Source organism: Silene latifolia, chromosome Y (genome assembly GCF_048544455.1).
Source record: "Silene latifolia isolate original U9 population chromosome Y, ASM4854445v1, whole genome shotgun sequence".
NCBI classification, from domain to species: Eukaryota; Viridiplantae; Streptophyta; class Magnoliopsida; order Caryophyllales; family Caryophyllaceae; genus Silene; species Silene latifolia.
In genome coordinates this window covers 214,520,006-214,531,987 of record NC_133538.1, presented here as the reverse complement: position 1 = coordinate 214,531,987, position 11,982 = coordinate 214,520,006, and the positions used below count along the sequence as shown (strand labels likewise).

General features: G+C 36.6%; 1 non-coding gene across 1 annotated transcript; it reads right to left on the bottom strand.

Annotated features, from left to right (window-relative positions):
- Nucleotides 1–11,225: 11,225 nt before the first annotated feature.
- On the bottom strand, nt 11,226–11,332 carry LOC141635338 (small nucleolar RNA R71). Its single transcript, XR_012540034.1, has one exon. It is a non-coding gene; the product is annotated as a small nucleolar RNA R71 (small nucleolar RNA).
- Between the last annotated feature and the right edge of the window lie 650 nt (nt 11,333–11,982).

Below are 11,982 nucleotides of genomic sequence, written 5' to 3'. Positions count from 1 at the left end.
GGTATAAGTGCCCTCCATCCGGCGTAAAGAGGGGCGGCCGGCGTTCGCTACACCGGATGGACCCGTGAATTGGGCTTTTATCAGTCTTTTCACTCTTGCATTTGTTCTCTTTGAGCCCTTTGTATAAATAGAACAACCTTAGACCTACTTTGAACATCTTACATTCTCCAAGTTTGAATTTTGCTAATTAGTTTACTAATCTTTCCCTAATTAGAACAAGTTCTTCAATAATTATATCATTATTAGTGCTAGAAATTGAGTTGTAAGAAGATTGAAGATTTCTCCTTTCTTATTTCAATCCAAGTTCCTTTATTTGCTATTAAGTTGGTATAATTTCTCTTCCTAATTTCATTTGTTTACATTTGCTTTTCTCTTAAGTTTTGTTTAGTTGTTTATGTGGGAAATATCGGTATACTTCCTTTAAGAAATTACGGATTATAACGAAATTATGATTGTGAAACTAGTCATAAAAGAAATAGCATAAACAAAATAGAGGGATTAAGAAATAACCTTCGGTTCTAGCTAATATGGCCTATGAACAATATCCCAATGATATTCTCCTATCAGTTGCGCCCAAGATGATACGAGATATGCCTTTGTTCTTGCTAGAATCGATCCCCAAAATTGCAAAATTAATTTTTAGGGTTTTGTGAATGATGAGAGAATTAGGGTAAAATTAGGTTAAGAAAAATGGTCTCCCTTCACTCTCTTAAACCGTGAAAGAGGAGTGAATTAGGGTATAATTTTCTTTCCTCTTTTTCGTCCCATATAACCGAAATAATAAGGAGGATTATCTCCTTATTTTCGGTTTTTCCTCCTACCAAAATAAGATGATTAAATCTTCTCATTTTTGGTAGTTTACAAAATGTATATAAAGTGTATAAGTTATAAATTGTCATTTAATTCATTCCGTATTAATAAGTCTACACACAATAGCTTGCAGTCGATTTATTAATATCGGTCTGTAATAATTTATTATGACAATATCGTATAATATATACTTTAACTATAAATATCGCATATTTATAATTAGCTAATTAAATATAACCGGTTATATTTAATTACGAATTAACATCTTAATTCGTTTTAGCTAACATTATATACATTAATTAAATATAACTTATTATATTCAATTTACGAATTGACAGTTAATTCGTCTCAGCTAATATTATTTAATTAAATTAAATAATCGTCTCATTAACATATTGACTAACTGTTTAGTCAATTATATGAACTAACCTTTTAGTCATATAAGGCATCAATGTGATTACATTTCCATAATCACATCTCTCAAACACATCCTTTAGGTGTGACTTTTAGGGACCAGTTGATCACCGCCATCAGTATGATAATAACGTCAAACTTTCTAGCAAGCCAACCGTTATTAGGTAATCGTTAATCAACTGATAAAATATGATGTATACCCTTGTGAACCTATAAGAGATTTATAATGTTATCACACTAATTTGTGGAGGACACAAGCTCCAACAAACTCCCACTTGTCCTCACAAGTGTATGTGCGATAACCGATTCTCATATCCTAAAATTTCTCCCACTCAATGTAAAACAATTTGCGAAATCTGTATTCACAAAGGTCGTATTTTACAAGTGATCTATATCAAGAGTGGTTTCCCCGACTAGAGAGTAACTTAACTGATAAACGAATCATCATTCGAGCATGGCCATGCATTTCAGTTACAACTCCTCGAGTGGCCCTGAGAAATAACTATACCTTAGAAAGGTTGGATATTTTCTTCAACTAGAATCCTGCAGATATAAGCACAGTATGAAATGACCCAGAAAAAATCTACTTAGTCTCCTGTTACGGCAGACCATGAGAAAGAAACCAAAGTCACCCAAAAACTGCCTTAATCTCAAGAGACAGTCGATAGTCAAAAGAATCGACTCTATGAACACAATGGACGTCCAATCCACGACCTGGCACCGAATGTTTTTAAACATTTAGGACTCCATTACGTTGTCACAAAAATAATTGTCCTACAAGGTATCGTTATAAGCCGTATTTGTGATCGATCAGCCAACTGATTGACTTATGGCTCGTTGAACCCACCATCAATCGACTGCACAATATAATAGCCAGAGTTATCAGCTCATTAAGGCGATTACGAACCAAAACAAATATAATGTAATTGAGTTCACTTTGTGGCATTCAATGTTGTTAGTACAATCCACATGAAAAACAAAATATTATAATAAAACGATGAAGTTATAAATAGTATATGAAAAAGATAATGTATCGAATCCATAATCAACTACTGCAACTCAGGAACACGTTTAATTCCCATGGAAATAACGTGCCCTTCATAATTATCATAATTCAACGGTTTAGTGAGAGGATCCGCGATGTTATCATCCGAAGCTATCTTGTCAATCACTATCTCTTCTTGCTCAACGTAATCACGGATCAGGTGAGCTTTCTGATGTACATGTCTAGATTTGTTGCTAGACTTAGGCTCCTTAGCCTGGAAGATGGCACCTCTATTGTCACAATATATGGTGATCGGGTCATTCGAACTAGGAACTATCGTAAGTCCTTGTAAGAATTGACGCATCTATATAGCTTCCTTTGCTGCTTCCGAAGAGGCATAGTACTCGGATCCAGTGGTACAATCTGCTACAACATCCTGTTTGGAACTCTTCCAGCTGACCGCAGCACCACTAAGAGTAAAGACGAACCCGGATTGAGATTTTGAATCATCTCGATCCGTTTGGAAGCTAGCATCTGCGTAACCGATTGCGCATAGCTTAGTATCTCCTCTATAAGTCAATACCCTATCCTTAGTCCTCCGTAGGTACTTAAGGATGTTTTTAACAGCTATCCAGTGCGTTTCACCTGGATTCTTTTGGTACCGACTCGTCATACTCAATGCATATGCCACGTCTGGACGTGTGCATATCATGGCATACATAATTGATCCTATTGCAGATGCATAAGGAACACGACTCATGCGCTCAATTCCTTCAGGCGTCGTGGGTAACTGAGACTTGCTCAACTGCATCCCAGACGTCATTGAAAGCTTCCCCTTCTTGGAGTTGGTCATGCTGAACCTTTCAAGAATCTTATCCAAATAAGACTCCTGACTCAGTGATAACGTCCGTCGTGATCTATCTCGGGTAGATACGGATTCCCAATATACATTGTGCCTCACCCAGATCTTTCATCTGGAAATGGTTTTTCAACAATCCTTTAACCGAAGATAAGAGAGGAATGTCATTCCCAATCAAGAGTATGTCATCGACATACAATATCAAGAAAACAATCTTGCTCCCACTCGACTTGATATATAAGCAAGGTTCCTCGACCGATCGAGTGAAACCATACTATTTTATCACCTGGTCGAAGCGATGATTCCAACTCCGAGAAGCTTGCTTAAGTCCATAAATGGAACGCTTAAACTTGCACACTTTCTTAGGATTCTCAGGATCTAGGAAACCTTCGGGTTGCACCATGTACAACTCCTCCTCCAAATAACCGTTTAAGAAGGCGGTTTTCACATCCATTTGCCAAATTTCATAGTCATGAAAAGTGGCAATCGCTAAAATAATCCGAATGGAATGCAGCATAAGTACGGGTGCAAAAATTTCATCATAATGCAAACCATGCACTTGAGTGAAACCTTTTGCTACTAGTCGTGCTTTTAAGGTATCTGGTTGCCCGTCTACAGAACGCTTTATTTTATAAAGCCATTTTCACTATAGAGGTTTTACCTTATTAGGTAAATCAACTAGATCCCATACGTCATTCTCATACATGGAGTCCATCTCGGATTACATGGCTTCAAGCCATAGTTTTGAGTCAGAACAGGTCATGGAACCTTTATAGGTAGCGGGTTCATTACTCTCTAGGAGCAAAACGTCACTCTCCTCGACCATACCAATATATCTGTCCGGAGGATTAGAGACTCTAACCGACCTCCTAGGTTCTTGAGGAATGTTAACCGTATCATCAGTTGGAGGAACAACTTCATCCATCTGTTCCTCGGTTGTTAGTTCTTGAATATCCGACAGCTCGAAGGTTCTATTACTTGTCTTGTTCTCGAGAAATTCTTTCTCTAAGAACGTCGCACTAGCCGCAACAAAAACTCGATGTTCGGTAGGCGAATAGAAGTAATGACCAAACGTTCCTTTTGGATAACCAATAAAGTATATCTTGACCGATCGCGGGCCGAGCTTATCCTCGTGTCTCCACTTGGTATAAGCCTCGCAGCCCCAAACCCGAATAAAGGACAAGTTAGGGACCGTTCTCTTCCACATTTCATATGGAGTCTTGTCGACAGCTTTAGTCGGACTTCGGTTAAGTATAAGAGCAGTTGACAAAAGAGGAAAACCCCATATTGAATCAGGCACTACCGTGTGACTCATCATGGATCGAACCATATCAAGTAAGGTTCGATTTCTCCGTTCGGACACACCATTTAATTGAGGTGTTCCAGGTGGAGTTAACTGTAAAACGATTCCACAGTCTTTAAGGTGTTGATCAAACTCATTTGAAAGATATTCGCCACCCCGATCTGAACGGAGTGCTTTAGCCTTTCTACCCAGTTGGTTCTCAACCTTGTTCTGGTATTCCTTGAATTTCTCAAAGGACTCACTTTTATGCTTCATCAAGTAGACATATCCGTATCTACTCAAATCGTCCGTGAAAGTGATAAAATATCTATAGCCATCTCTAGCGGTAATTGACATAGGTCCACAAACATCAGTATGTATGAGTCCTAATAGGTCACTAGCGCGCATTCCAACACCTTTGAAGGAAATTCGTGTCATTTTGCCGATAAGACATGATTCACACGAGCCAAATGTAGAAGAATCGAATGCGGGAATAGTCTCATTATCGACGAGTTTCTTTACACGTTTTTCATTTATGTGTCCCATTCGACAATGCCATAGATAGGTTTGATCTTTGTCACCAACCTTTAATTTCTTATTATTCACGTGTAATATTTTCGTGGTTTGATCTAAGATGTAAATTCCATTCATGGAAACTGCTTTGCCATAAATCATTTCATTGAAAGAGAAAATACAGCTATTATCTTTTATTAAAAATGAAAAACCGTCCTTGTCAAGTACGGAAAAGGAAATAATGTTCTTAGACAAACTGGGTATATAGTAACAGTTATATAAAAATAATTCAAAATAACTAGGGAGTTGGATTACGTATGTTCCCTTCGAGACTGCAGCAACTCTAGCTCCATTCCCGACTCGCAGGTCCACATCACCCTTTCTGAGAGGTGTGATGTTTTTTAGGCCCTGCAAATGATTACACAGATGAGAACCACAACCAGTATCAAGTACCCAAGTTCCAAAACTTGTATGGTTAATCTCAATCATATGAATATAAGATGACATACCAACAGGAACGACGCGGCCTGCTTTGATGTCCTCACGGTACACGGGAGAGTTCCTCCTCCAATGTCCAGTCTTGTGACAATGGTGGCACTCAATGTCACCGCCCTTGCTCTTTGCCTTGCCCTGTGAGCCACTAGTCTCACCAGGCCCACTCTTACCGTTTCCCGGCTTCTTAAACTTTGGCTTACCTACAGTTAGGTCACCTGGAGCTTTGCCCTTACCTTTATTCTTGCTGGAAATCATGAGAACATCCTACTTCATGCTTCCACTCAATTTTATATCCTTCTCGGTCTGTACGAGAAGTGAGTGTAGCTCATGAGGACTTTTCTTCAAGTCATTCATGTAGTAATTTGCCCTGAAAAGGGCAAAACCATCATGAAGTGAATGAAGCATTTGGTCAATGACTATGCTCTCACTGATTTTGCAATCAAGTGCCTCCAATTTCTCGACATTCTCAATCATGTTAAGAATGTGTGGGCTAACCGGTTGGCCCTTTTGGAGTTTCGCATCAAAGAAGCGACAGGTATGCTCATAAGTAACGATTCTCGGTGCTTTTGAGAACTCATTAGTGAGCGTGGTGAAAATCTTGTTTGCACCTTGGGCAATGAAGCGTCTCTGCAAATTGGTTTCCATTGCAAAGATGAGTACGTTGTTTATCGCACCCGCTTCCATGACGAAATCACTATAAACAAGTGACTCGTTAACTCCTGCATTGGGGCCTGGGTTTACCGGTATTGGCTCAGTTAAGTACTTGAGCTTACCCTCAGCAATGGCAGCATTCCGTAGTGCTGCCTCCCAGTCCGCAAAGTTGGACCCATCATTCTTCAGTCGTGTGAACTGATTTATGTTGTCCATAAAAACTTTAAGCCAGGACTCGCGTCCAAGTGTGGCACTTGGCATTGGGATTTCGTTATTTCCACCATTTGTTGTAACAAAGATTATCAAAATAAACGTATTCTACACTGCGAAAAGAAGAATAAAAATAATAAGCATATGCATCGTTATGATTTAAGTCTTAATGCAAAACTGTTATAAGCGAAGACTCAAGCATTTATACAATTGACCTCCCTCAAGAATTATATAAATGATCCCAAGACTCAATTATCTGTAAATTGATAAGCCAACCTTTTAGCTAATTCTACTCATTAGAATTCTTGGTCGATAAATTTAGAAATTCTATCTTTAGTCCATCATAATCACGAGAAACTCTTTGGACTATAATGTTGAGATAAACTAAGTCAACACAAACTACTTACCCAATGTTGAAGGGGTCATATTATGCCTACCGACGAAGAAGGGATTCATAGTTGTTTGTCCTTATAAAGACTAGTCTCAATTTCCGTTTTAGAGGAAGATCCCATCATCTTTATTTTAATTCATTTTAAGTATCTAGCATGAGTGAATGAATAAACTAAGATGATGGCTTAAACTGTGTGACATCTGTATGTCTATGAAAACTAACATACAATCTATATGAGTCAATTTTCATGCATTTTAGTAGGTGGTTTGGTTTTAGGCGGAAAATGATGCACTAACTAGCATGTGAATGAAAAGCAATAAGAACGGTAAAACGTAAAAAACAAAATAAAGTCCTAGTGTGGCCTATCTACCAAAAAGAACATTAAATACAATTTTGGAATCCATCATTGGACCCGAGAAGCTTGTCTTGATGTTCCATCTTGGTCCATGTAGCGGGAGTGAGCTCCAATCTCCATCTTTAGTCTTCTCAAAAATTAAAATTTAAAATTGCATAATAAACCTATTTACATTCTAATTTCAAAACCGTAATAAATAAAGAAAACCAAACGGAGATACGAGATCTCAAATTACATTAAAAATTATGTTTCCATCATTACGAAAACATAATTTAACTAAGTCCACACTAGGTATTACAAATTATAACCGATTGCAAAAATACGTAAATAAATCCATTCAACGATTCATTCAACAAAAAAAATTGCATCAACTAATAAATTAAACATGCAAGACATAATTCCTTAATTATGTAGATTAATTTCCCAAACCACCTATTTAAATGATCAAATTAAGTGACAATTCTCCAATTAATCACATTAATTTCAATCTTAATTCATATTTACCTATAATATGAATTAATCCATCAATATTTTAAACTGCTTTAAAATAATTAGGTATCTAAAATTTGTGAACTTCTTCACAACAATTAATCATACATTTTCAATTTAATATATAATCAATATTGGCCAAGAACAACAAGAAAAAAAACAAAAAAAAAAAAATTTTTCTCTTAAAATGCTCACGACATTTGAGCAAAAACAACCAAAAAACCGTTTTTTTATTTTTATTTAAGCTCTCGGCTAAACAGCCCAAAACAATTTTTTTTTTTTTTTTTTTTTTTTTTTTTTTTTTTTTTATCGGCAAAAGTACAAAACCGAAAGGAAAAAAAAACAGAAACCTTTTTTTTTTCTTTGCATTCGGCATAATGCCCTAAAACAAAAAAAATTTAGATGAACAAATTGTTTATAGTTGTTATTAGAACAAGATTGGCATAATCACCTTTTAATTTAAACATGTAAATTAATGAAACATGATTCTAAAAAACGATTTAAAACCATTTATGCCAAAAACTATATAGCAAAAAGAAAACAATTTATCAACAATGAAACAATCTCCATTTACATTTTAATTTAATCCTCATTAAGTCAAACATCTACAAATTCATCATGTAATCATTTTAACTTATTCAAAGAATGAAATGAATGAATCAAAATGGAAATAAATCATCAAAAAACAAGAACAAAACTCGGCTGGAAAAAAAAAAAATTTCTTCTCGGCAAAATTTTTTTTTTCAGCCGAATTTTTTTTTCTTTCTTTCGAAATCCTTTTGTTTAAATTCAATTATGAAATTCATCAAAAAATAATTTCGTGGCCTTGTCTCTGATACCACTTGTGGGAAATATCGGTATACTTCCTTTAAGAAATTACGGATTATAACGAAATTATGATTGTGAAACTAGTCATAAAAGAAATAGCATAAACAAAATAGAGAGATTAAGAAATAACCTTCGGTCCTAGCTAATATGGCCTATGAACAATATCGCAATGATATTCTCCTATCAGTTGCACCCAAGATGATACGAGATATGCCTTTGTTCTTGCTAGAATCGATCCCCAAAATTGCAAAATTAATTTTTAGGGTTTTGTGAATGAGGAGAGAATTAGGGTAAAATTAGGTTAAGAAGAATGGTCTCCCTTCACTCTCTTAAAACGTGAAAGAGGAGTGAATTAGGGTAGAATTTTCTTTCCTCTTTTTCGGCCCATATAACCGAAATAATAAGGAGGATTATCTCCTTATTTTCGGTTTTTCCTCCTACCAAAATAAGATGATTAAATCTTCTTATTTTTGGTAGTTTACAAAATGTATATAAAGTGTATAAGTTATAAATTGTCATTTAATTCATTCCGTATTAATAAGTCTACACACAACAGCTTGCAGTCGATTTTCTAATATCGGTCTGTAATAATTTATTATGACAATATCGTATAATATATATTTAACTATAAATATCGCATATTTATAATTAGCTAATTAAATATAACCGATTACATTTAATTATGAATTAACATCTTAATTCGTTTTAGCTAACATTATATACATTAATTAAATATAACTTATTATATTCAATTTACGAATTGACAATTAATTCTTCTCAGCTAATATTATTTAATTAAATTAAATAATCGTCTCATCAACACATTGACTAACTGTTTAGTCAATTACATGAACTAACCTTTTAGTCATATAAGGCATCAATGTGATTACATTTCCATAATCACATCTCTCAAACACATCCTTTAGGTGTGACTTTTAGGGACCAGTCGATCACCGCCATCAGTATGATAATAACATCAAACAGTCTAACAAGCCAACCGTTATTAGGTAATCGTTAATCAACTGATAAAATACGAAGTATATCCTTGTGAACCTATAATAGATTTATAATGTTATCACACTAATTTGTGGAGGACACAAGCTCCAACAGTTTATGTTAGAATTTCGATCTTTGTTGTTTGATTGTCGTTTTCTCTCTCTTGTTCATTTTCTCTTTGTTCACCATTGTTGTTACACCCAAAGATTGAGTCTTTGATTTTCTTGTGTTAAAGATTGAATCTTTGAGTTTCATATGTTAAAGTTTGTGTCTTTTAGTTTAATCCTCATCCATTCTTAAATTAAATTGTCTTTCTTCATAATTTGTGTTGGATATTGCATGATTAGTAGTAGAATTTATTCTTCCACCATGTTTAGGCTTAAAGATTCCATCTTTATTGTTTCTCTTGTCTTTAGAAACATGATTAGTGAGTAGTCTTCTACTAGGATTTGGTTTGACCCGACATGAGTAATTTCACTAATTGATTCTCATAAAGGCTAATTGTTGGGGGAAATTGGTGAGGGTAGTATAGAGGAATGACATGGTTTATGGATTAATTTTGGGTAGTGTCGAATTGTAACCCTTGTCTACCAACGAAAGTTGGTTAGGTTGTGAATTGGATACCCGGAAATTGGTCTTATCACTAACCTAGGTTGAGACCGAAAGGGAGAACCAAGAGAGGGTACCTCTAGGCTAGTGTTTGAAATCGACCTCCGAGAGGAGGAGTGGGATGACCCGGAATATGATGAGTGCTTAGTGACCTTGACCAGTTACTTGACCACCTTAGAAAAATGCATGTTTTTGGGGTAGTTGGGTGTTGAGTTAGGGATTCTGACCTTCGAACCCGAGAGGGGGGGGGGGGGGGTTGGTGGGTAGTTCTAGTGTCTTATTATGAACCCGAGAGGGAGTTAGTAGGCGAATTAGAGCCATCCCCCCCTTGCCTTTCTACCCTTATGATTAGCCTAGGAAATTATTATGTGAAATTACGAATAGTCGTGGGAGAACCGAGTTCTAGCCTTTCCTATCATTTGATACACATTAAATCCTTTTTTTTTGCTTGCTTTTACTTCTCTTGTTTAAATTGCATTTCATTTTGTTAGTTTAGTTGTTAGATTATTACCATCTCCTTATAATTGTTTGACTTAGCTAAGCACAAGAATTAGAATGATTAGTAGTCTACCAACTCCTTGTGGGATCGACCCTCAATAGTGTACAATGACAATCGTGCACTTGCGAGGTATAATTTGATAACCATCAAGTTTTTTGGCGCCGTTGCCGGGGAGTTCGGCTAGATATTAATTGTTTTTGTTCTAGTTTAGACTAAGTCTTTTGTGTTACTAATCCTTATCTTGAGTGTGTAGGACTTTTTGCATGAGTAGGAGAAATCGTAAAGGTCAACCTATTCATCCGATTGATTACGAGATCGAGGCTACCGCAAGAAGATTCAATTCACTCCGAAGAAGGGGATTGTTATAAACTCCTACTTCCGAAGAACATTTAGTAGTGGAATATGTTCAAGAAGAACCGGGTACTTTTGAGTCTTTTGAGAATCCTTTTGGAATTCTCGAAGAAGCAACAATGGCCGCGGTTCCTATGCGGGATAATTTGGCTCCGAAGAAAGTGGTGAACCCAAGTATTGTCAAGCCACCTATTCAAGCCAACAACTTTGATGTGAAGGCTACTTTGTTACAACTAGTCCAAGGAAACCAATTCGGAGGGGGAGCTACCGAAAACCCCAACGAATATCTTAATGAATTCTTGGATAGTTGTGACATGTTTAAGGCAAATGGAGTGTCGGAGGATGCCATCCGCCTTAGGCTCTTTCCTTATTCCTTGAGGGGGAGTGCTAAGGAGTGGTTGAAGAGTTGTGAGCCCGATTCTCTTAGAACTTGGGATGACGACTTCAAGGCCTTCTTAAACAAGTACTTCCCACCACAAAGAACCGCAAGAATCAAGAGTGAGCTTCAAGGCTTCACTCAACAAGATGATGAGACCCTTTACGAGGCATGGGAAAGGTATAAGGGACTCCAAAGGTTGTGTCCTCATCACGGGATTGGAGATGATTAGTTGATCAACAAATTTTATGAGGGGTTGAGCAATGAAATAAAAATGAACCTAGATTCCGGCTCGGGAAAGGGGGCGATAGACAAAATTGTTTACAAGACGGCCAAGGAACTTATTAAGAAAATGGCTTCCCAAAATTTTCATTGGAATAATGATAGGCACAAGAGAAAGGGAAAGTCAACCGTTGAGTCGGCCAACAATGTTGAGGTCAAGGGGTTAATAGCAGAGCTCAAGCAACAAGTTGCCTTGATGAGTTCAAGAAACACTTCTTCTATTAGGAGCCAAGTGTATTCTTGTGAAATTTGTGGAGATCAAGGACATCCACCAAATGAGTGTCCTTTGATGGTTGGAGTGGGGAGTTGTATGGAGCAAGTGAATGGAGTGTGGGAATCAAGCCCGGCAAAGCAAGCATTTAACAACAACCAATACCACCCCGGAATGAGAGCCCACCCAAATTTTTTCTATGGCTCACAAAATGTTCAAAACCCCACTTTCCAACAAAAATCACAACAACCAAACTTTCAAGCTCAAAAGCCAAATACAACATTCAACCAAGGACCACGGGTTTCCAAGGAAGATCCTTCCAACCAAGACAACAATTCCAACCACTCAACCAACCAAACAACCCACCATTCCAACA